A 26,181-nucleotide genomic window follows, 5' to 3' on the forward strand; every position below is an offset into this window, starting at 1 on the left:
AGATGCCCTTCAATGGAAGAATGGATGAATAAAGTATGGAATTTATACATATTAGAGTACTACTCAGCAATAAAAAACAAAGACTTCTTGAATTTTGCATGCAAATGGATGGAAATAGAAAACACTATCCTGAGTGAGGTAAGCCAGACCCAAAAAGAGGAACATGGGATGTACTCACTCATATTTGGTTTCTAGCCATAAACCAAGGACATTGAGCCTATAATTAGTGATCCTAGAGAAGCTAAATAAGGAGAACCCAAAGAAAAACATATAGGCATCCTCCTGAATATTAACCTTCAGCAAGCAATGAAAGGAGACAGAGACAGAGACCCACATTGGAGCACAGGACTGAAATCTCAAGGTCCAAATCAGGAGCAGAAGGAGAGAGAGCACGAGCAAGGAACTCAGGACCGCGAGGGGTGCACCCACACACTGAGACAATGGAGATGTTCTACTGGGAACTCACCAAGACCAGCTGGCCTGGGTCTGGAAAAGCCTGGGATAAATCTTGACTCTCTGAACATAGCGGACAATGAGGACTACAGACAACTCAAGAACAATGGCAATGGGTTTCTGATCTTACTGCACGCACTGGCTTTGTGGGAGCCTAGGCAGTTTGGATGCTCAACTTACTAGACCTGGATAAAGGTGGGGGTTCCTTGGACTTCCCACAGGACAGGGAACCCTGATTGCTTTTCGAGCTGGGGGGTGGGGGACTTAATTGGGGGAGGGGGAGGGAAATGGGAGGCGGTCGCGGGGAAGAGACAGAAATCTTTAATAAATAAATAAACTTAAAAAAATAATAATTTTATGGGGAAATTTTATGACTACACAATATGTATATGATATCTAGAGATGTATAACTAGATATCAGCCCAAGCAGTGATAATTACAAAAAACATCATCGGAACTGATTTCTAAGTTGTCTTTGGCAAAATAGAATTTTTCTGACTACATTCAATCAATTCATGCAAAAGTTTATTTTAAAAAATGGACTTTTATAAAATTTCCATTCAAAATGAGAAAAAAGATGGAGTAAAAGTATTATTACAGTCAGATGCTTCTCATGTTGTACTGGTGGGTGATGGTGCTCCATCAAATTACTGGAAAAAAAAGAAAAGAAACAATATATCCTACTCGCGTATATTTCACTTAATATGAAGAGCCAAGGAAATTATTAACAGTGTCACTAAAAAGACTGCCAGATTGGTATTGTGAAGATTTACACACACACACACACACACACACACACACACACACACACACACCACATATGACCTCAGAAGGTGCCTCAGTGTTTAAAGAACTTGACTTGAAATCATAAGACTTGAGGTGCACTCCCCAGAACCCATGTACTCATGGACATGGTAGCATCCATTATTAATCCTAAGAGGAGATGGGAGAGATGAGAGGTTGAGTTAACTAAAGCCCCAGAGGCTTGTGGGCCAGCTAACTTGTTTTATGAAGCAGAGAAGAAAAGACCCTGAGTTCAACAAAGTTAAATGTGAGGATTGAGAATGAGCTTGTCCTGGGAACTCTGTGTACATGCATAAAGGCATACACTCTCTTGAACCTACACTCACCAATATACACAAACATGCACACACACAAAATTATAGTTTGTCTGGAACTTATACATGGTTATATAAAACATTGCAAGTTGTGCATAAATAAAAGTTGTAATTTTAGTTGTGAAGCAGAACAAAGGAAAAGAATCCTGATCTGTTAAACAGTGCTATGTTGAGATTGTATTATTATAACCTAGCCATTGAACTAGGTTTTGGAGATGAAACAGTACAAGATAAAACTATTATTTTTTTCAAAACTTGTGCATTGATAGAAAGGGCAAGAAAGGAAAGAAGGAAGGATGTGGTCATATTTGTTATTGATAATATACTGATGTGGGAAAATGGTCTGTATTCTGTCAATTATATTTTAAATAAACACTGATTGGCCAGTAGCCAGACAGGAAGTATAGGCAGGAAAACCAGACAGGAAGTAGAGGTGGGTCAAGGAGATAAGGAGAATTCTAGAAAGAAGGAAATCCTATTCTGCAGTTCTGATCCAGCCACAGAACAATCAAGATATGACTACCTCGGCAAAAATGGTACCAAGCCACATGGGTAACATAGACAAGAATAACGGGCTAATATAAGCTGTAAGATTTAATAAGAAGCCTGAGCTAATGGGTCAATCAATTTATAACTAATGTAGACCTATGTGTGATTTCTTTGGGACTTAATGTCTGTGGGAACTGGGCAGGACAGAAAACTCAGGCAACAATATACAAGCAATACAATTAGGCTATATGAGAAAATGACTGGAAAAAATGCATTAAGTTCTCTGGATAGTGCTACTTGCCAATCTTATCCATTTCCTCTTTGCAGGGTCACAATTAATATGAGTTTCAATAAAATATTCTCAGAAGCAGTGTTCCTCATTTTGAGGTTCATCTATCAAAATCTATACCCAAGATTTTTAGTTCTCTCATGTCATCAAGCATCATGAATACATTTTCTTTATTCCCAAAATTTAGGAAATGATCTTTTGAAGCCAGGAAATGACATCTATATGGTGTGAGTTTCGCAGTAGTCTGGCCAGAGCGTTATCAAAGTGAATGGAGGGATCAGCTAATGCTGAAACTACAAGTGTTTAAGGAATGAAACAGTGAGTGTCAATCATGACTGAAGACTACCTAAAGTGCATTTGTCGTAGTGCACCCCACCTTTCATTTTCATGTTTCCCCAGGAAAAGCAGAGTAGTGAATTCTATAGCCCACATGAATTGTGAGGGTATGAGCCGCACAAAGGGAAGAATGCAGGGGCTGCTCCTGTTCAGTTTTCATGTGACCTACAGGGGTGTGGCTGTCCATGCTGTGAACTCGATACAATTTAGAATCATGTGAGAAGAGAATCTCAAAGATGAATCACTTACATTAAGTTGACCTGTGATCATGTCTGGGGGAGACTGTTTTAATAACTGATGTGGGAAGGCCCAGCCCTCTGTGGGCAGCACTATTCCTTAGGTAGAAGGTCTTGACCTGGTTAAGAGTAGAGAAAGTGAGCTGAGCCAGAGTACGCATGCATTCATTTGCTACCTGTTCTCATGGGTGCATTGTGACCAGTTCTTTGAAGTTCTAGCAATGATGACTTCCTTACACAGATGAACTATAACTGGAAATTGTGATCTTAACAACTCTTTCTCCTTTAAGTTCTATTTGTCAAACTAGTTTATCACAGTGATGGCGAAAGAAAATAGAACCCCAGTTCTGATAGTATTTTTAAATTGACTCTTCCACATCCTTCTCAGAGTATTAGAGACAAGTTAAGGAGAGTATAATGTTCTTAGGGAGAAATGGCACCTATAGGTTTGTATATTTGAATGTAGGGACCACAAATGGTGGTGCTGTTTTGGGATCTTATAGTACTTTTAAGAGGTATATCTTCTTTGGAGGATGTATGTCACTGAGAGTGGCTTTGAGGGTTAATAGCTTGATAACACTTCCTGTTCCTCCCTACCATATATTGCCTGGTCATGTATGTAGATGAAAAGCTTCATCTCTGCTTTCTGCTTCAGTTGCTCTTCCTCTACATCCTATCCCATGATTGGGATACATCTCTCTCCCTTTGGTACTGTGAGCCTAATCAGTGCTTTCATTTATAAGTTGCTTTGGGCCATGTATTTTATCACAACATCAAAAAGTAGCTAATACAGAGAGTTCACTTTGTGTTTTTCCTCATGTGTAATGATTTAAAGGTGGTTTAAATGTGAAATGTCTTCCATAGGCTCACAAATTTGAACATTTGTTCCATAGTTGGTGATACTGTTTATAGAGGTCACAGAATCCATGGCAAGTGGAGCCTTGCAGAAGAAGTTACATCATTGGAAATGGGCTCGTAAGGCTTACTGTCTAAGCACATTTCCTGTTCTCTCTGTGTCCTGTGTAAAGATGAAACATGATCTTTCTGTTTCATGCTCCAGCTGTCATGGTATCCTCCTGTATTCCCATGATAGAGTCTGGCCATCTGGAACCACAAGCTAAAATAAACACTTTGGTTTATAAGTTGCATTTGATTATAGTATTTTATCATAGCAACAGGAAAATAACTGGACTGACTGGTAAGAATGTATAGATATCTTTGCATTGAGAAGTCTGAGACTAATTCTACAGATACATCCCAGCACCAGGGCTCTTGGTTAAAAAAAATGGGGTCTGTTGAGGTCTTATTTTCTTCCATGTGCATCTTCCCAATCTAGACTCCTTGACTCCCTGTCGGTGTTAAGTCCAAGGGAATTGCTCACTAAATCTCTTATATTTATATTCTGTCCCAAATTCTATGTTCTAGAAGACCCTATCAGATACAGGAACTATATTTCTGCATTCAACTTCAGTGCCCACAATATTTTGATCAAAATAAGAATTGTGATGATTAGTATAAAATTCCAACTTAATAAAATCTAGCATCATCTCAAAATGTCTGTCGAGGATTATCCTAATTAAGCCCATCAAGATAGGAAGATCCATTTAACTTGTGGATAGGCTCATTCCTTGGGCAAGGGGATCTTGGACTGCAAAATAAAGAAAGCAAGTTGAGCAAAAGCTTGCAAGCATTCATGATGCTCTCTCTTGACTGTAGATAAGATATGACCAGCTCATCAAGCTTCTACTGCCTTGACCTTCAGCCATAATGAACTTCATTTGTAGCTGGGAATCAGAAAAAGTTGCCTTTTTATAGAATATTTTTATCAGCACAATGGGAAAAGTAACTAATATAAGAGCTGTTTTTTAAAAAAAATTCTACAAGGTAAAGAGATAAACTGCATTCTTATGCACATTCTTACTTCAACTCAAGGTGACCCAACTGCACCTCTATTTCGCATTTTAATAAAAAAGAAAATGGCTTTTTTAAGAACCTTTGGAGTCCACAATTTTCTTAAAAAATCATGGCCATATACATGCTAAGCAAGGACCGAAGGCTTCATTAATGCCTACTTTAAATCAATTACCGTCTGGAGCGAAGTGATACATCTCTAATGTAGGGATTTCAGGTCATATTTATTGAGGGATTAATGTCTTACATGTTCATGATAGTTTGTTAACTAGCCAATAGGAGTCATTATTTAAAGAAATTCATTAGTGAGATTTGAGTGATCTGAGAGCTCTTAAGTAGGGATCGATATTTCTAATCCGGTTTAAAGCATTCTAGCAAAGATAATCAAGCTTCAATACAGGCACGATATGCCATCCCCAGATTTTTAAAATTTTATCTTTAACTGAAATCAAAGAGTCAGTCTTTAACACGAAGTTAGAAGGAAGATTTTATGAACTGACAGCAGGTTGTGACCTTCTACTGCTGTTGATCATTTTGTTTAGTGATTACTTACTACAAGATTTTGCATACTGGTAACATGGCCAAATGATTGTCAATGAAATAAGAATACTTCTCTCCCAGTTACATCATTATCTAACTGACTCACTTATTGCTATCAGAGTAGTTATTTTTATGAGAGTGTAATGTCAACATTCAGCAGGCACGCATATTGTTTAGACAAATATCTTATTTCTAAGATATTTGTCTAAGATACTTTCTAAGAGACAGTACTAAAATAATGAGTTTGATGAAAGTGGGACATTCCTTAATTTATCCTTAAGAGTTATGCAAGTTTTATAATAATATAAGTTATGTATATTTCACGTATAATACAAACTATTACCACAAAAAGAAATTGAAAACCACATTTTACAGAGTTGAGAATGTCACTATATGTGTATATACATATATGTAAAATTTTATTATATTGGTAAATTTTAAGGTGTTGTTTAAACTTTCAGAAAAACTGATAGGGTGGCCGCCCCACCCTACACTTCATGCCATAGTATATTAATTTCAGAAGTCCTCTGGGAATAGTTTGCCCCCTCTAAATCTTGATAGAAAGTTGAGAAAACAAAACAGCTCAGGAGTAAATACATTGCTCTTTTGAGAACAACTGGATGATAAACTATTTCAACAGATGATTAGTGTTCATTTCATGACATCACCAGTTTGTTGTTTAACCATAGAAAAATCAGCCACAGGGGAAACATAATCAGAAACTCGAGCTGACAGCCTCCACTTCCCCACACTTCCCCACTCTATTTCTATTGCATGCTGTGGTAAACACATGATCCCACCTCTCTGTCTTTTCCTATTTGATCTTCTACATTGACATCTCTTCTGAGGAGAAACTTTGCTCAGCCTGAAACTCTCAACTAGGAAGTTTAGTTGTTCAATGATCTGAGCATTCAGTTTGATGTCATACTACTCTTTGTCCCCTCTCTCTTTCCACTTTTCCTTGTCTATCAACTCTCTGTCTGTCTATCTTTCTGTATCTATCTATCTATCTATCTATCTATCTATCTATCTATCTATCTATCAATATATCTATCTGGTATTTGCTTTTGATTCCTTTACTTTGGTTTGCCACTTACATGTATTACACACTAAGCCAAAACACAAATTATGGCTATCATAGATCATTCTGCAGATCAAGCAGAGAAAGAATTTAGGTATGATGTATTCTTTGGGTTCCTTTCCTTTACTTATATATTTCACATTCCCAATGCAGATCATCTTGAGCCCATCACCTTCCTTTCCCATTGTTCTTCTCAATACTTATTTTCCATTCTTTTCATAAAGCATGGAGTCCATCAAATTCTTATACATTTCTGTAAAGCATATCAAACACATATGCATTCATATGTGTGTGTATGTGCATTCATGTTTTACATGTTCATGTGCAGGTTAAAGATTGGCAGGTATCTCAATCAGTCATTTCTACTTCTTAATATTTAAGAAAAGGTCTTTCTCTGAAAACAGACTCACCTGTCCACTTAGTGTGACTGACTAGTGAGCTCTAGAGATCTGCCTGTCTTTGCCTTCCTCACACTAGGGTTTTACATATATGCCACCATAACCAGTTATTATAAGGATGTGGGACACCTAAGCTGAAGTCTTCATGTTTGTACTTATTGACTGTGTTCAATCTCCCAGACACTATGCTACATCTTTTATAAGTAGTTTTATCAGAACACATCCCCTTTTCCAGCAAAGTTTGCCCTCAGGCTTAGGGACATCATTTTGGGGTTGATTATAATTGATATATGATTGAAGGATGGGGGAGGAATTTTATAGGCTCACAGATCTTTTTTTTTTAAAAAGAGAGATAATTTGATGATGGGATAATAGATTGGTATTTGTGAGTTATTGTTTTTAGACAATTATATTAGTATAGATACTTGTATATTAATGCAAAGTTAAATTTATTAAATATTGTATACATGTATGCTTCTACCTCTGTTTAAAACATTGTTTATGTATTGATATATATATTTACCATATTACAGTGTACATTACTACCTCTGATCAAGATACTTCTACATTGTTTACATTTGAAGGTCATTGTCCTCATTTGTTGCACAGTTGTTTATTGTCTTAGTCTTTAAGTTAGATAGGTATTAAAAATTATAGATCAATAGTCATCTATGTTTGTCATATTTATAATTAGGCTAATCAGGTTCTTTAGATACGTAGAGATTATATTTGGTATATGTAGTATAATCTTCAACCTCTTCAAAGAGCTGTAAAAATGGCCTTTAATCTAACTTAGACTTCTGTGGTAGTGAGACACAATTGCTCCTAGCAACACCAATCTATTCCCGAAAGAATGTTAAACACCGCTGGGCGGTGGTGGCACACGCCTTCAGTCCCAGCACTGGGGAGGCAGAGGCAGCGGATCTCTGGGAGTTCAAGGCCAGCCTGGTCTACAAGAGCTAGTTCCAGGACAGGCACCAAAGCTACAGAGAAACCCTGTCTCGAAAAACCATAAAAGAAAAAAGAAAAGAATGTTAAACACCAAAAACACTCCACCTGGAGCCTTTCTTCTTGACAGATCTGGCTTTTGGGCAAAGAAATGCCCATACCTCAACCACTGACAGAGATACAAAGTATCGGTAAATGTGCCTTTAAAAATGGTATGTCAGTTACTTTAGGCCTTAGCCAAAGTTGGTTTCTTCAACATTGCAAATGAGACTTTGGGTGATTGCCCAAATACAACAATAAACAATAGGAATAATAAACAATAGTCAGTTGTCTCTGTCATTTGTTGCACATTTTGAAAGTTTCTCCATTATGCTTCCTGTTTACTCAAGTAATATTGTTTCCCTTCTCAGACCTTTGATGGAGTTAAAGATTACTGTGGTTACCTTCCTCATGATTTAGCCAAGCTTAATTTCTACACAATATTTAGACTCCTTGAAATAGAATTTTAAATAGTAAAATTTTTGTTATGCATTCCTTGCTTAATATTGTTTATTATTTGTAATTTTATATTTGGTATCTTTTCCTATTGTATTTGTTTTGGATCGATCTTGTTGTTGTATGATGAGGAAACTCTACCAACCAATCACATCTAATTAGGGTGTGGCTACCTGGGGCCCAGATAGACATACAGGGAGAATCCAGGTATGCGCTCTCACTGCGCAGATCACACCAGACAGATAGCAAGTTGGACCTTTCATTCTTGTGGCGTGAGTTTCCCCTCATAACCATTAAAGTATAATTGTTACTCTTGAGCTAGCCTGGTTATTTATTGTACCTACCTAATTCACAACGTCAAATAAAATATGCGACCATCCCAAGGAGCACTGCCAGAGAAGGAATGGATTTGTTATCAAGTTTAGGACAAGCTGGCAAAAAAGAAAAAAAAAAAACCTTCCTTCTTCTTTGCCCTTATATAGGCTTCTAGCAGTGTAGCCCAGACTAAAGGCGTGCCTTCCCATCTCAAGGTCTGTATTAAAGGCATGCATTTTCCAGTTTTGAGATCCAGTTCAAAAGTCTGTGTCTTTCAGCTTCAAGTCTTAGATCAAAAACATGTTGTCTTCCTGCCTCAAGTTCCGGATCACAGGTGTGCTCTCCATTTTTTTGATTGTAGTTCATTCCAGATATAGTCAAGTTGACAACCAAGAATAGTCATTACATATGTATAACGTGCTTATGGCTCAGAAAGGTCATGTAGTTCCTTAATAAGACTAAAATGCCAAGTGCTCTTTGAAAATCAGAAACGAATTGAATTGACTTCCAGTGTTCCTTGGGATGGTCGCATATTTTGTTTGATTTTATTTATTTATTTGTTCATCTTTTATTCATATTTTGCAAGTGTAGAATTTGGGGGGGTGTGATGAAAGTTTCTCAAGGAGACTTTATGTGGCTGAACCTTTCCAAGTGCTGGGTTTTCTTACATAAGACCTTAGGAGCATAAACATTTGTTATGTGGAGAGGGCTCTCCCAAGCTCTCTCTTGCTGCATCTATATATTCTTATGTTTAGGAGCAATCCTTGTTAGTACATCCTGGAAGCAAAGACTATTTTATCCACATATATTCTTTTCCTAAGAAACCATCTCTGAAATCCATCAACTTATTTTGCTACCCCCTACATTTTCTTTTATTTTGAGAAGGAAGAAATGCTGCGAATCTATTATAATTTCCAAAATGTTTCTTTAATTTTAAGATTTATTTTTATTATCTCTGTGTATCTATGTGTGCTTGTATGATTGAATGTAGCATGTGTGTTGATGCTCATGGAGGCAGAGGAAGGTATTTGATCCCTTGGAACTGGAGTCCAAGGAAACAGAAAGATAAATGCATATATGAGCAAATTCTTTTCTAACATTTTTATTTGGGAGAAAGACCAAGTTCATAAAAAATCTATTCCAGTGTATCACCAGAAACCATTTGACTGTGTATATTTGCATTATCAGAAAAATGTATAGCAACAATTACGTCAACTGTGAGAAAAATATTTTCAAGTATACTGTACAAAAATTAAATTGAGGAAGTGACAAAATATAGCTCATATATAAATTTTAAAACTCCATATTTTATTTTTAATGTTTATATGTGTGAATCTGTATATTAGTGTGTACACATGTATATGAGTCTATATGAACTCCAGAAGGGGAAGTCAGATTCCCTGGAATGGGAATTACAGGCAGCAGTTGTGAGCCATCCATTGTAGCTGCTGGGAGCCTAACTAGGTCATTTGCACAAGCAGCAAGCGCTTTTTGCCATGAAGTCATCTCTCCAACCCCAAGAGTCTAAGAGTTTCGGTTATAGCAGACTATCTAAATACCCAAATAGTATCCTTGATTGCGCATCTTCACACTCGAAGGAATATTTTGCTTTCTTCCCTTTTTGACAGAACATGGACTTATTCCTGTGCCTATTTTAATGTCCTTCTTGTTGCTGTTACTAAGTAAAAGTACTTAAGTTGAATTGATTATGCTGGTAATTCAACTACATTCAAATTCATAGAGTTGAATTCTGCTGATTTCAATAGACAAGATGGAGTCAGTGATTTCAAAGAAATTATTCTTAAAGGATTAGAGGTAAATTTTAACTTAAGGCAGAAGAAATAATGGGGCAGCAATTAAGAGCACATGCTGCTCTTTCAGGGGACCTGCGTTTGGTTTCTAGCTCCCACATTCGGCAGCTCTTAACTATTTGTAATTCCAGCTTCATGGGAACCAACAGCCTCTTCTGACTTGTGTGGTCAACCATACACATGTGACGTCACTGACACAACCACACGTACCTAGACCCAAGTAAAAATATTGTAAAACTTGACCACTATAGTAAAAGTTCCATAGTTTCCCCTTTTTACACACAGAATATCACCTTTCCATACCATTTTGTGGTCTTCAGTTGTTAGCTTAACATTAGATCACTGAAGGTTCCTTTTTGCCTTGGGATCAATGAACAAGTTTGTCAAAGGCAAGAGGAGTAATTTTCTATCTCCTAGAATATATATCTCCTACCAGATATTGAACTTCTTTTATTACCTTCAGCCAGTTCCCACCGGAAATTGAATGGCATTCACGTGGTTGCTGCTCTGGTAAGGTATCACATTGAAGGTGAACAGGTGTCATAGTTCTAATGCTGGATGACTCCTACGCTGACTTGAATGAGAGCTTCCCAATTTTAATTTGTACATTACTTTGTAATGCAATAGTAATTAAAGCTGTGGTGCAAATATATCCTTCCTCATATGGAATAGATCCTGAAGCCCACTATTTACAATTCAGTCCTTAATAACTCAGAGGTACTTAAAAGCAGTAGGCATAACATGAAAAGAATAGGCATAACTTTAGTGTCTCCCATTGAGTATGAGAATTGATCAAGTAGAGGTATACATGATATTTCACTCTTAAAGTAGAAATTTTCATAAAACGATATTTACCACATATATCTCATGATAACCCCCAAAGTGCTTCTTCTCACATTTTGTGCATGTTCATATGGGTGTGCATGCATGTGAGCTACACAGTCAGCATGTGTAGGTCAGAGGATGACTTGCAGAATTCGCTTTTTCCACATTTTTTCAAAGAGTTATTTTATATTTTATGTCTCTCCCCCAGCTCTCCTTCACTCCCTATCTCACTCCTCCATGTGCATGTGTATGTCTGTGTGTGTGGGGGGGGGTGCACACATACAGGTACATACAGAGGCCAGTAGTGTCCAATTCCTGAAGCTAGAGTTACAAGCAGTTATGAGTATAGAAACCAGCCATGATAAGCTAAATATGAACAGATCACCCAAAGGAAGTTCTTCACTTCCAACCATTATCAACTTCCAGAGTAGGAGTCAGCCATCAATAAGTTTAATGGAGGCTTGAATCTCAGTAGTTTTCCCTGAAGCAATACCTGGTTGCAGAAAAGACCATAACCTAAGATTACCTGAGCCAACCCAAGAACAAACCATCCAAAGGAAATGCCTAAAGCTGCTACCACTGTAGATAGGATCAACTGCCAGTACACACTCACCAGGACACCCCTAGACAAATGTCAACCAATCAAGGGTCCTGAACTTCAGAAATCCTTCACCCCTACCTTTTCTACTATAAAAACCCAACTCTGAGCTCGGGGCTCTCCATTTATTTCAATACGTTGGAAATGCGGAGAGGCCGAATTTGCAAAACTGCATAAAATAAAGACTCATTGCTTTTACATACGGGACTCGCTATCCTTGTTGGCTTTTGGGGGACTTCACGGATTTGGGCATAACAATGAACTACCCAAGATAGGTACTTGGAATTGAACTTGTGTCCTCTGCAACAACACTAAGGACTCAAAAACTGAGGCCTCTCTACAGACCTGCTGAGAACATTATTGGCATCAGTCAAACCAACTTATTACTAACTTTTAGTATTTGTAATAGCTTTTTTGAACATGCCACAATATGAGAAGAAATTCATGGTGCAGAAATCAGTGCCAACATTTTTACTTTCTTTTTTGTAAATGTATTTTTATTTTTAAACATGTGTCTGTGTGTTGGTGTGTGCATGTGAGGGAAAGTACCTTTAGAGGCTAGAGAGGTTGGGTCCCCTCCAGCTGGAGTCAACTGTGTAAGCTTAGTGTTGGTGTTGGGAATTGAACTTGGGTCCTCTGCAAGAGCATGTCCCCTTAACTGTTGTGCCATCTCTCCAGACCCAGGTCCCACATTTTCTAAGCAGCTTGGCTTTCTGTGTGACTAGTCATATACCTGTCTTTCATCTCAGCCTGCAGAAAGATGGAGAAGTTGGACAGCTTGGGATTGCTTATCTTGGTTTACTTCCTTGCATTCTGAAAATGCTTTTATCTTGCATCCCTGTAATCTTTCCTGGTTTTTATCTTTTGAACTTTCATCTTACTGGGTGACAAAAACATCCCTGAGGCAAAGTAGAACCAGGTAACTCCAACTGAGAAAAGGCAGCTCAGAACTCCTACAGCAGGTCTTTAGCTCACAACCTTAGCTGTATTTACTTTTTAAAATTTTTTTTCACTATGTACTTGTTTAAAAACCAAAGAAAATCAGTTGATCAGTCAACTATTTTTTATTATCAATGACAATGTGTAGTCACATAGAACATATGAATTATAAAATGCTCCTGCCTATCATTAAAAGCTCAATGAAAGGTAAAATAAGTAGTTTTACTGTGACTACCAGTTCTACCAATGACAGTGTTGAGGTCTATTGGTCTCTAATGCATGTTCTCATATTACACTATTAGTAGATGTTAATGGTAAAAATGGATCTTCTTAAATTAGTGTTCTATCTTTTACTGTAGCGTGCTTCACCTTTACACATTAGGTATTTAACTTGAGCACACAGAAACAAAACCAATAAGCCTTCCTGAGCCCAATTCAAACAAAAGAGTATATGACTGTTGTAGGTAGCCCTATCTATGTGTTGCTTTTATTGGTTAATGAATAAAGAAGCTGCTTTTGGCCAGTGGTTTAACAGAGTAAAGCCAGGCTAAAAGAGACATGCATAGTAGAGCTAAGCAGGGAAAACTAAACTGAATGCTGGGAGAAAGAAGGCAGATTCAGGAGAAGGCTGCCGGAGACAGACACCACTTGAGATGAGGGAATCTTAACTGAAAAAATGACCCCATAAATTAGAGTTGCAGACAAATCTGTAGAGCAGTTTCTTAACAGTGAATGATTGAGTGGGCCTGGGACACACAGGCTGGTAAACACAGAGTCCATAAAAGCAAACCATGCAAACCACGGAGCAGTTCTGGAAGCAGAACTCTTCCATGTCTCTGCCTCAGTTCTTGACTTCAGGTTCCTACCCGTTTTGAGTTCTGCATTACTCTACCGTGGAGATTGTGTGTGTGTGTGTGTGTGTGTGTGTGTGTGTGTGTGTGTGCGTGTAGACTTTCCTTCCCAAGTTGCTTTTTGGTCATGGTGCTTCATCACAGCAATGATTATCCTAACTAAGACACAGCCCAAAAGAGAGAATGTGTTTCAGTTAGCAAAACTGGATTGGTGGAGCCATCTATGCCTTTAGACTTCAGACTTGGGGGTTATAAGATTGGAACTTGCTTTTCTGGTTTCAATCTTGATTTGGTCCATTATTTCCTCATTGTGCCCTTATTCCTCCCTTTTGGAACTGTAATGCATATTCTATGCCATTGACTATTGGAAGTATGTAATTTTCTTTTTGACTTTGTAAGGTATTAGTTAAGAGATTGCTTTGCATCTCAGAAGAGACATTGAACTTTATAACTGTGTAAAGACTGAAAGATTATGAAGAACATTAAAGTTGGACTAAAATCATTTTAAAATATGACATGGTCACAATTCTATGGGGCCCTGAAAAGGGAATCTGAATGAGCACCCCCCCCCGATAGGCTCATATATTTGAATGTTTGGTTGTTAGTTATTGAAACTGCTTGGGAAATAGTAGATTGGGTGGTCTTGTCAGGGGAGATGTGTCACTGGAGTTTGACTTGAGGTTTTGAAAGCTCACAGCATTATATCTCTCTACCTCATGCTTAGAGATGAAGATGCAAACTCTCAGCTACAGCTCCAGTGTCATGACTATCTATTTGCTCCCTCTCTCCCTCCCTCCCTCTATTCTCCGAGAACTAAGTGGTACTGATTCTTTCAGTGCTGTCCCCAACTTGCAGAACATCACCTAGAATGTGGGCTCTAGAACATTACTGGTGCCATTCTCAGCAGAGACTTCAAACAAGTTGCCAATCACTGAGCTAAACAAGAGAAGAATCTATCATGTTAAATACCACACTGCAGGGCAGGTGCACAGAACAAGTGTACTCGAGAAAAACAATAGAAACAAACATCAGAATAAGTGGCACAAAAGGAAATTTTCTCAGAACCAAGTACACTTAGCAAGAATTTTGACATTGTTGTTTATTTTGTGTTCATTGTACATTATCTTCAAAGAAATTTTTAATATAATTTGGCAAGTACATTCAGGAGAAAATGTCAAAAATGAGACATTTTTAATCTTTCCTCTTTCTTTAAGCCTAATAAAACATAAAACCATGCTTAAGAGGTTAAAAAGCAACCATTTTTAATATGACAAAGGAAAAATGGAGCCTAACATCAAAGTGAATATTGTAAAATAAAATTTCTGTCTTATAATATTAAAATTTGTAATCACATTAATCCTTCTCTTCACTGCCTCTGATTTCATACTAGAGACTTCTCTAAAGCAGAATGATTGGGTCCTACAGTGGTGACTAAGCGATAAGGTGTGGAGATGGTGACAACGTTCAGGAGCATGGATAGTACCAAGAAGAACACAGAGTGACCTGGTTGTGACATAAACCTGCAATGTAGACGAGGTGAGGAGGGTGGAACATGCTGTCTTGCTGACCGATCTTTTCTGTTGTCATTAGTCTTACATGTCAGCCCAGGGTGGTGGCTGGATGTTATCAGTTCATCATATCAAGGAACTTCTCTTCAGATATATGTTTATCCTGAAGACAACAGGAAAATAAACTTCTCAATTTAAATGGCACAGAACATTTGTTTTTTACAGAGGGGGATAGAAAGCAAGGATTGAACAAATTGGAAAGTTGAAAGACTCTGGGAACAGATGAAGAAGGGTAACTGTGATCATAATGTACTGTACAAAAATATTTTCAATAAAATATTTTAAAAAGTAAATAATGAAAGGACAGGCACAGAACATTTTCTAGAGTGTCATTTAGAAGATACTCAGTAGCAAACATAATATCTTTTCATAGCAATAAATACCCTAAGACAATACCTCAAATTTTTGCTACATTAGTAAAAGCATATTGACACTGGAGATAACCTGGGAAAGAAATAATTTCAATACAATGGGGGCATATGATACTTTTTTTTTCCTTTTTCCAAGTTTAGAATTTTTTAAAGTATATATATGGGGGGGGAGATTATGCAAAAATGTACTCCCTGAGGACACCAGAAAAGAGCATCAGTTTCCCCTCTTTGGCGTTCAAATCAGCTGTAAATCATCTGACAAGTATTGTAGGAATATATCTGGGGTCCACTTGAAAGCTTGGTGTGTTCTCTTAACTACTGAGTCGTCTCTCCAACTTTTGCATGGATTCCATGGTTGAAAGTCATATCCTCATGCTTGTAAGGAAATCACTTTACCTAATGAATGTCTCCCCAGTTCTGTTTCTTTATTAGTTGCTGTCTCTGTCCTTTTTCTACAGTTGGTACCTACTTTTCTTTTTCTGATTCCCGTATCTTCTTTTGGATTTCTATTTCTGCTTTTGATTTATTTTTGCATGTTCTCATGAAATCTATCACACATTGTGCCTAGTAATCTTGAATGTGATGAATCCTCCCTGGGAGGAAAAAAAAGCATTTTTAAAATTAATTGGCAACCATTTTTTAAATAAAAACTAGAATGTTGTATGCTACATCAAATACAGCAGTTGATACAGGCAATTCAATAACATGACTAATTCTGCCCACACCCTTGACTCATAGCCTAGAGGTAACTCTTCAGGGGCCCAGCTTTCCAAAAAAATACTCCTATTATACTTCACTCTTTAAGACAATTCTGACTTTGATTTTTCCCTCCAATCTTAGAACACCCATACTAGGAAATCAATTACCTTCAGGCAAAACTCAGATTTTGTGCTGAAAGAAATCCCAGCTTCATTATTCTTTTCTTCATCTTGATAATTTTTCTCTGCCCTGTTATCTACAGGAAGCTTCTTAATTGTTATCCCCAGAGGTCACTCAGTGTAATTCTCACCTCAAAGAAAATAAGGGTGTTTACTCTGAAGTCAAATGGACCAGGGTATGAGAACACAGATCTAGGTTACCACAAATTCGCTATGTGTGGGAGCAGTTTTGACGAAGTATTTGCAGTACGAGAACAATGAAAGCCGGACATAAAGGAACTTCTCAGGTGTATGGGTGGGGACAGTGGGGAGGTGGGCTACACCCAAGCTGGGAAAACTCTGACATTGGCAGTAGATGTCATCCATCAGCATTCTTAGCCCTTCTGATGATTGGAAGCTAGGCATCTGTTTTTAAATTCTGAAGGATTGACCTAATGGTCACAGAAATGCTAGGTCAGGTACAGAAAAGAGCTATAAATAGCTATTAAGGGACTAAAGATACCCAAGGGTAATTATTCCGTGTATTTACAGCATTCCAATCTCCCAAATCACTGAAGTTCTAACCAGTTAGTCAGCCTTATAGGATGGAGGGTCAGTGGTAGGCATGGCTCTTTTTAGGAATTTCAGTCACAATCTTAGTAACCTGGTCTTCCTCACACTAGAAAAAAAAAAAGTCTTTTGAAAACACATTTTAAAGATGAGATATTTTGTTAAAGGAAGGCTGAAATAAGCTGCAGGTCTCTGCTAAAGACAGCTGGTCTGCTCTCTTATCGTGGTGGGCAGTGGGCTGGGGTAGGGGTCTCACCCTTCAACCCTGCTATAAACTTAAGAGTTAGTGAAGTCAAATTTCCTGATTGTTTTCTTCTAACTTAAAAAGGTCACACAGAATTAACCAGTTAAGGCCAGTTTTATCCAAAAGGGCTGGGGCTGGAACAGCAAGCTGAACTGTCAAGAACTCTGCTGGTGGTGCTGTCTGTTGCAAAACAGACAACTATGCTATGTTTCTGGCCAAATATGGGATGCATTTCTCCAGCTCTTGAGTCTGGTCTGTCTTACCTCACGCTCTGTGGCTACAGTGTTTCACAAAATGTGTCTACCTATGTTCTGAACAGAGATGGGGTTCCGGAACCTTTGAGTTCATTTGTTCCTCTTTAAGATACTCCGATGAACAAACCAGGAAAGACTGCTATAGAAAAGAATAAAAATGAAAATATTTCCTGCTCATCCTCCAGCCATAGATCCATGAGGGGTATCAATGTATATCCACCATGACCAGTCAGGCCACCCAAGATTCAGGACTCAAATAACTAGTTACTATTTGAAATCCCTACATTATGAAGTGGTTTGGTCTGCAAAGTTAATATGTATAACTATATTACTTTATTTCAATTACCTTGTTAAAATCATGAATGATCCATGATCTGCAGATTCTATGGACATCTTACTTTAGATTGAATTGTCAACTTCACAGTGAGGGGTCATTTGAGAGGAACGTCGTAGATTCATTCAGAAGCTGCCTAATGAAAGCTGGCCTGTGGACATATCTATGAGGGGTTTTCTGAACTCTTGATTGATGGACAAGGCCAGGCCAGGCCACTGTGGGTGGTCTCTGGTTCTGGGCTGCATGAGAAAGATAACTGAGCCAGAGCCAGAGAATGAGCTGGCAAGTTGCTTTCCTCTATGTTTCCTGCTCAGGTTCTTGAATTGAGTTCTTGCCCTGACTTCTTACAGGAATGGATTATGACCTGGAAGTACAAACTGAAATACACCTTTTCTCCCCAGGTTGATTTTGATTAGAACGTTTTATCATAGTAGCAGAAGTAGAAAAGGTGTTCCTTTAGTTCTTGCCTCAAAGGACTGACTTTCAGCATCCGGCAGTGCAATTACTCTTAAAATTATCTCTCATTCTTTGTTACTGCTCCCTTATTTTAGTTAAAACTTCCATGATATTGATGCTTTTTGCTCACTATAGATTTTATATCTATTGTTTGCTCCGTGTTATCATCAATCTTGAATATTAAGTTTATGGACTTTAGAATCATCATGAAAACAAACTTGTGGACATAACTGTGAGGAAATATCAAGATTTATTGAGATGCAAGGCCCACCCTGAATACAGACATCACCATCCCATAGGCTGGGGTCCTAGACTGAGTGAAAAGGTGAAAGTGAACTAAGAAGCAACAATTATCTCCTTCTGTTTCCTGACTGTGGATGCAATTGGGCCATCTGCTTCATGCTCCTGTAAGCCTTGTCTGCTGTTCTGTACCCTCAAACTGTGAGCCAAAATAAATCATTCTTTCTCCCTTAAGTCAAGTTTGTCAGGTATTTTCTTAGAACAACAAAAACAGTAACTTAGGCACTGTTCACTAGATTCCATTCTCTTTTCAACTGGTTTCTACATCCTCACTCTCCTTTTTGAATATCTACTTTTTTCTCTCCACTAGCATTTCTGTGGTTACGGTAACCTAACCTAATTTTATCCACAAATTTTTTATTTGTCTGCATCACTAACATGAATATTTGGTCTCACAGAAGACAGAAATATGTCTCAGCTAATGAGGATCAGTATATCCCAAGATATGTAAACTCAGTCTTCTGTGCCATCTGCTGGCTGGCCAGTTTCTTCTCTGAAGTATGCAGTGCCAAGCATGTCACCCAGAAAAGCAGAGGTACCTAAGGAGAGCAGCTGGATGCTCTATGCCATTGTGTTTCCATCCTTTTTATTTCTTTCTTATTGGTCTGTTTGGGTATTCTGCTTTTTCTTAAAACATCAAGATTCTGGACTCTTCTCCTTTATTATGTGGGATTCTCTAAGGTCTTTTCTACAGGTAGATATGAAATTACATTATTGCGTAGTCACTACTGGCAGTGGCTGAGGAAGTACTGCAGAGGAGTTGGCAATTAACTAGCATATATGTGTTACTGTGAGCTTATTTCTGCCCCTGCCAGCCACCAGTAAGTGCTTGGATCTTTATGTTCTGTCTAGAATCCTACTCTGTCCCCATCATTGTTCTGGGTGAGATGTAGCATTAAAGACAAAACTGATTAATAATTTTAAGTTGTAAAGATAACCTTGTCTGTGGTGTATCCTTTTGTATTACAAAAGTGTCCTAAATGGAATTAAGCTCAACTTGGATTTATAGAGGAAGCTGGACCTTTTACAACAGTGGTTTTTAACTTTCCTAATGCTGCAACCTCTTAATACAATTCCATGGGTTGTGCTGACCCCAGTCATAAAATTATTTTCATTGCTACTTCATAACTATAATCTTGCTACTTTTATGAATCATAATGTAAATATATGATATGCAGATGGTATTGTCAACCCCTGCGAAAGGGTTATTGAAACCCCCAAAAGGATCATTACCCACAGGTTGAGAACCACTGTCTTTGAGAAAACCTGAATGGATAGTGAAAGGGATTTACAGAGTTCTGATTGAGTGGCATCTGAGATAGAGGGCTAGGAAGTCTAAATACAAATAAGTAAGCTTTGTGTGTGAGTATGTACAAATAAGTATGAGTGTGTGTGTGTGTGTGTGTGTGTGTGTGTGTGTGTGTGTGTGTGATATGTCTTAGTTAGTAATTACCAAAGCAAGGTTTCTGCTTCACCACATAAATGTTCTAGCTTCTTTCATGCTACTTTGATGCAACCCTCTGATCAAAAGAAACTTAAGGGAAGAAAGAATTCATTTGGATTACACTTCCAGGTCACACTCAGTCATTGAGAGACATCAGGGCAGACACTGAAGCACGAACTCCAAGGCAAAAACTATGAAGAACACGTTGATGGCTTGTTCATATTTAGCTTGGTTCTTTACCAACCCACAGCAACGGTTATGTGCACAGTGGGCTGGTCCCTCTAGCAACTAAAAGTCTAAACCATACCCTACAGACATTTCCACACAACAATGTGATCTAGGCAGTGCCTCAGTTGAGGCTTCTCAGATGACTGTAGGCTGTGCCAAGTTGGCAAGTAAGGATAAAACCAAAAGCATATCGTTTCCTTGATTCTACTTGAGAGGACTGCCTTTCAGTTCTTTGGGGAAACACACAAACCAACAAAAAGAAACACAAAAATCAACAAAGAAAATCAAAGGAATACAAACAAATAAACAACAACAACAAAAAAAAAACCAATCCTGGGCAAGAGAAATATATGTGTCTAAAAGTATCAGCGTGGAATTCAAAAGCACAGTCCCCTCTTACTAAATGATTAATGTTAGGATGTTGGTTGGTAACCTACTGTCAGACCACGAACTCGAATAAAGAGCAAATTCTTCCTGCATCCCTCACCTTTCTCAAGGTGGTGCGGTGATGTGCTGAGTTAAACCTGAGGATGTGGGCTGGGCCTTGTATTTGTTTTTGTCATAGTATTTGTTTAATTCTTTGAATGGAGGAGATTAGGATAGCCAAAAATTTGTTTTTTTACATCATTTATTTTGAGCATCTGTAATGTCAAAGCTGATGTGTAGACGCTAAGAGATTTCTGAGGTGCCTGTCTAGAGTTTGGCCAGGAAGTTCATCTGTGCCCAGATTAAAGCCTGACCTCTGTATCACGCAATAGTGAGAATAGGACAAGCACTTTATAAATACTCAACTACTTTCCAGTATATGCCATCGCTACAGGTTTTCGTACCTGTGTCAACTATTATCCAGTATATGCCATCGCTACAGGTTTTCATGCATGTGTCAACTATTATCCAGTATATGCCATTGCTACAGGTTTTCATGCATGTGTCAACTATTATCCAGTATATGCCATCGCTACAGGTTTTCATACATGTGTCAACTATTATCCAGTATATGCCATCGCTACAGGTTTTCATGCATGTGTCAACTATTATCCAGTATATGCCATCGCTACAGGTTTTCGTACATGTGTCAACTATTATCCAGTATATGCCATTGCTACAGGTTTTCATACATGTGTCAACTATTATCCAGTATATGCCATCGCTACAGGTTTTCGTACATGTGTCAACTATTATCCAGTATATGCCATTACTACAGGTTTTCGTACATGTGTCAACTATTATCCAGTATATGCCATCGCTACAGGTTTTCATACATGTGTCAACTATTATCCAGTATATGCCATTGCTACAGGTTTTCATACATGTGTCAACTATTATCCAGTATATGCCATCGCTACAGGTTTTCATGCATGTGTCAACTATTATCCAGTATATGCCATCGCTACAGGTTTTCATACATGTGTCAACTATTGTCCAGTATATGCCATTGCTACAGGTTTTCATACATGTGTCAACTATTGTCCAGTATATGCCATTGCTACAGGTTTTCATACATGTGTCAACTATTATCCAGTATATGCCATTGCTACAGGTTTTCATACATGTGTCAACTATTATCCAGTATATGCCATTGCTACAGGTTTTCATACATGTGTCAACTATTGTCCAGTATATGCCATTGCTACAGGTTTTCATACATGTGTCAACTATTATCCAGTATATGCCATCGCTACAGGTTTTCATACATGTGTCAACTATTATCCAGTATATGCCATCGCTACAGGTTTTCATACATGTGTCAACTACTTTCCAGTATATGCCATCGCTACAGGTTTTCATACATGTGTCAACTATTATCCAGTATATGCCATTGCTACAGGTTTTCATACATGTGTCAACTATTATCCAGTATATGCCATTGCTACAGGTTTTCGTACATGTGTCAACTATTATCCAGTATATGCCATTACTACAGGTTTTCATACATGTGTCAACTATTATCCAGTATATGCCATCGCTACAGGTTTTCATACATGTGTCAACTACTTTCCAGTATATGCCATTGCTACAGGTTTTCATACATGTGTCAACTATTATCCAGTATATGCCATCGCTACAGGTTTTCATGCATGTGTCAACTATTATCCAGTATATGCCATTGCTACAGGTTTTCGTACATGTGTCAACTATTATCCAGTATATGCCATCGCTACAGGTTTTCATACAAGTGTCAACTATTGTCCAGTATATGCCATTACTACAGGTTTTCGTACATGTGTCAACTATTATCCAGTATATGCCATTGCTACAGGTTTTCGTACATGTGTCAACTATTATCCAGTATATGCCATTGCTACAGGTTTTCGTACATGTGTCAACTATTATCCAGTATATACCATTGCTACAGGTTTTCGTACATGTGTCAACTATTATCCAGTATATGCCATTGCTACAGGTTTTCATACATGTGTCAACTACTTTCCAGTATATGCCATCGCTACAGGTTTTCATACATGTGTCAACTATTATCCAGTATATGCCATCGCTACAGGTTTTCATACATGTGTCAACTACTTTCCAGTATATGCCATCACTACAGGTTTTCATACATGTGTCAACTATTATCCAGTATATGCCATGGCTACAGGTTTTCATACATGTGTCAACTATTATCCAGTATATGCCATCGCTACAGGTTTTCATACATGTGTCAACTATTATCCAGTATATGCCATTGCTACAGGTTTTCATACATGAGTCAACTATTATCCAGTATATGCCATTACTACAGGTTTTCATACATGTGTCAACTATTATCCAGTATATGCCATCGCTACAGGTTTTCATACATGTGTCAACTATTATCCAGTATATGCCATTGCTACAGGTTTTCATACATGTGTCAACTATTATCCAGTATATGCCATTGCTACAGGTTTTCGTACATGTGTCAACTATTATCCAGTATATGCCATTGCTACAGGTTTTCATACATGTGTCAACTATTATCCAGTATATGCCATCGCTACAGGTTTTCATGCATGTGTCAACTATTATCCAGTATATGCCATTGCTACAGGTTTTCGTACATGTGTCAACTATTATCCAGTATATGCCATCGCTACAGGTTTTCGTACATGTGTCAACTATTATCCAGTATATGCCATTGCTACAGGTTTTCATACATGTGTCAACTACTTTCCAGTATATGCCATCGCTACAGGTTTTCATACATGTGTCAACTATTATCCAGTATATGCCATCGCTACAGGTTTTCATACATGTGTCAACTATTATCCAGTATATGCCATCGCTACAGGTTTTCATGCATGTGTCAACTACTTTCCAGTATATGCCATTGCTACAGGTTTTCATACATGTGTCAACTATTATCCAGTATATGCCATCGCTACAGGTTTTCATACATGTGTCAACTATTATCCAGTATATGCCATCGCTACAGGTTTTCGTACATGTGTCTACTATTGTCCAGTATATGCCATTGCTACAGGTTTTCATACATGTGTCAACTATTGTCCAGTATATGCCATCGCTACAGGTTTTCATATATGTGTCAACTATTGTCCAGTATATGCCATTGCTACAGGTTTTCATGCATGTGTCAACTATTATCCAGTATATGCCATCGCTACAGGTTTTCATACATGTGTCAACTATTATCCAGTATATGCCATTGCTACAGGTTTTCATACATGTGTCAACTATTATCCAGTATATGCCATCGCTACAGGTTTTCATACATGTGTCAACTATTGTCCAGTATATGCCATTGCTACAGGTTTTCATACATGTGTCAACTATTATCCAGTATATGCCATTGCTACAGGTTTTCATACATGTGTCAACTATTATCCAGTATATGCCATTGCTACAGGTTTTCATACATGTGTCAACTATTATCCAGTATATGCCATTGCTACAGGTGTTCGTACATGTGTCAACTACTTTCCAGTATATGCCATCGCTACAGGTTTTCGTACATGTGTCAACTATTATCCAGTATATGCCATCGCTACAGGTTTTCATACATGTGTCAACTATTATCCAGTATATGCCATCGCTACAGGTTTTCATACATGTGTCAACTATTATCCAGTATATGCCATTGCTACAGGTTTTCGTACATGTGTCAACTATTATCCAGTATATGCCATTACTACAGGTTTTCGTACATGTGTCAACTATTATCCAGTATATGCCATTGCTACAGGTTTTCATACATGTGTCAACTATTATCCAGTATATGCCATTACTACAGGTTTTCGTACATGTGTCAACTATTATCCAGTATATGCCATGGCTACAGGTTTTCATACATGTGTCAACTATTATCCAGTATATGCCATTGCTACAGGTTTTCATGCATGTGTCAACTACTTTCCAGTATATGCCATCGCTACAGGTTTTCGTACATGTGTCAACTATTATCCAGTATATGCCATTGCTACAGGTTTTCATGCATGTGTCAACTACTTTCCAGTATATGCCATTGCTACAGGTTTTCATGCATGTGTCAACTATTATCCAGTATATGCCATCGCTACAGGTTTTCGTACATGTGTCAACTATTATCCAGTATATGCCATTGCTACAGGTTTTCATACATGTGTCAACTATTATCCAGTATATGCCATTGCTACAGGTTTTCATGCATGTGTCAACTACTTTCCAGTATATGCCATTGCTACAGGTTTTCATACATGTGTCAACTATTATCCAGTATATGCCATTGCTACAGGTTTTCATACATGTGTCAACTATTATCCCAGTATATGCCATTGCTACAGGTTTTCATGCATGTGTCAACTACTTTCCAGTATATGCCATCGCTACAGGTTTTCATACATGTGTCAACTATTATCCAGTATATGCCATTGCTACAGGTTTTCATACATGTGTCAACTACTTTCCAGTATATGCCATCGCTACAGGTTTTCGTACATGTGTCAACTATTATCCAGTATATGCCATCACTACAGGTTTTCGTACATGTGTCAACTATTGTCCAGTATATGCCATTGCTACAGGTTTTCATACATGTGTCAACTATTATCCAGTATATGCCATTGCTACAGGTTTTCATACATGTGTCAACTATTATCCAGTATATGCCATTACTACAGGTTTTCGTACATGTGTCAACTATTATCCAGTATATGCCATTACTACAGGTTTTCGTACATGTGTCAACTATTATCCAGTATATGCCATTACTACAGGTTTTCATACATGTGTCAACTATTGTCCAGTATATGCCATTGCTACAGGTTTTCATACATGTGTCAACTATTATCCAGTATATGCCATCACTACAGGTTTTCGTACATGTGTCAACTATTGTCCAGTATATGCCATTGCTACAGGTTTTCATACATGTGTCAACTATTATCCAGTATATGCCATTGCTACAGGTTTTCATACATGTGTCAACTATTATCCAGTATATGCCATTGCTACAGGTTTTCATACATGTGTCAACTATTATCCAGTATATGCCATCACTACAGGTTTTCATACATGTGTCAACTATTATCCAGTATATGCCATCGCTACAGGTTTTCGTACATGTGTCAACTATTTTCTAGTATATGCCATTACTACAGGTTTTCGTACATGTGTCAACTACTTTCCAGTATATGCCATCGCTACAGGTTTTCGTACATGTGTCAACTATTATCCAGTATATGCCATTGCTACAGGTTTTCATACATGTGTCAACTATTATCCAGTATATGCCATCGCTACAGGTGTTCGTACATGTGTCAACTATTGTCCAGTATATGCCATCGCTACAGGTTTTCGTACATGTGTCAACTATTATCCAGTATACCCTATTGTTATTGCCTAGGTTACATGTGTCTCATTGCTGGGTTAAAATATCTGACTGAAGCAACTTGAGTAAGGAAGGGCTGGTTTGGCTCATAATTTGAGGGTTCGTTGTGATGGAGAGGC

The 26,181-nt window shown here is 37.9% G+C and overlaps 1 protein-coding gene across 1 annotated transcript in view; it reads right to left on the reverse strand.

Annotated features, from left to right (window-relative positions):
* Dpp10 (dipeptidyl peptidase like 10) overlaps positions 1 to 26,181 on the reverse strand; it is a 1,483,954-nt gene that overhangs the window by 783,161 nt on the left and 674,612 nt on the right. The window lies entirely within an intron of this gene.

Source organism: Microtus pennsylvanicus, chromosome 10 (assembly GCF_037038515.1).
Source record: "Microtus pennsylvanicus isolate mMicPen1 chromosome 10, mMicPen1.hap1, whole genome shotgun sequence".
NCBI lineage: Eukaryota > Metazoa > Chordata > Mammalia > Rodentia > Cricetidae > Microtus > Microtus pennsylvanicus.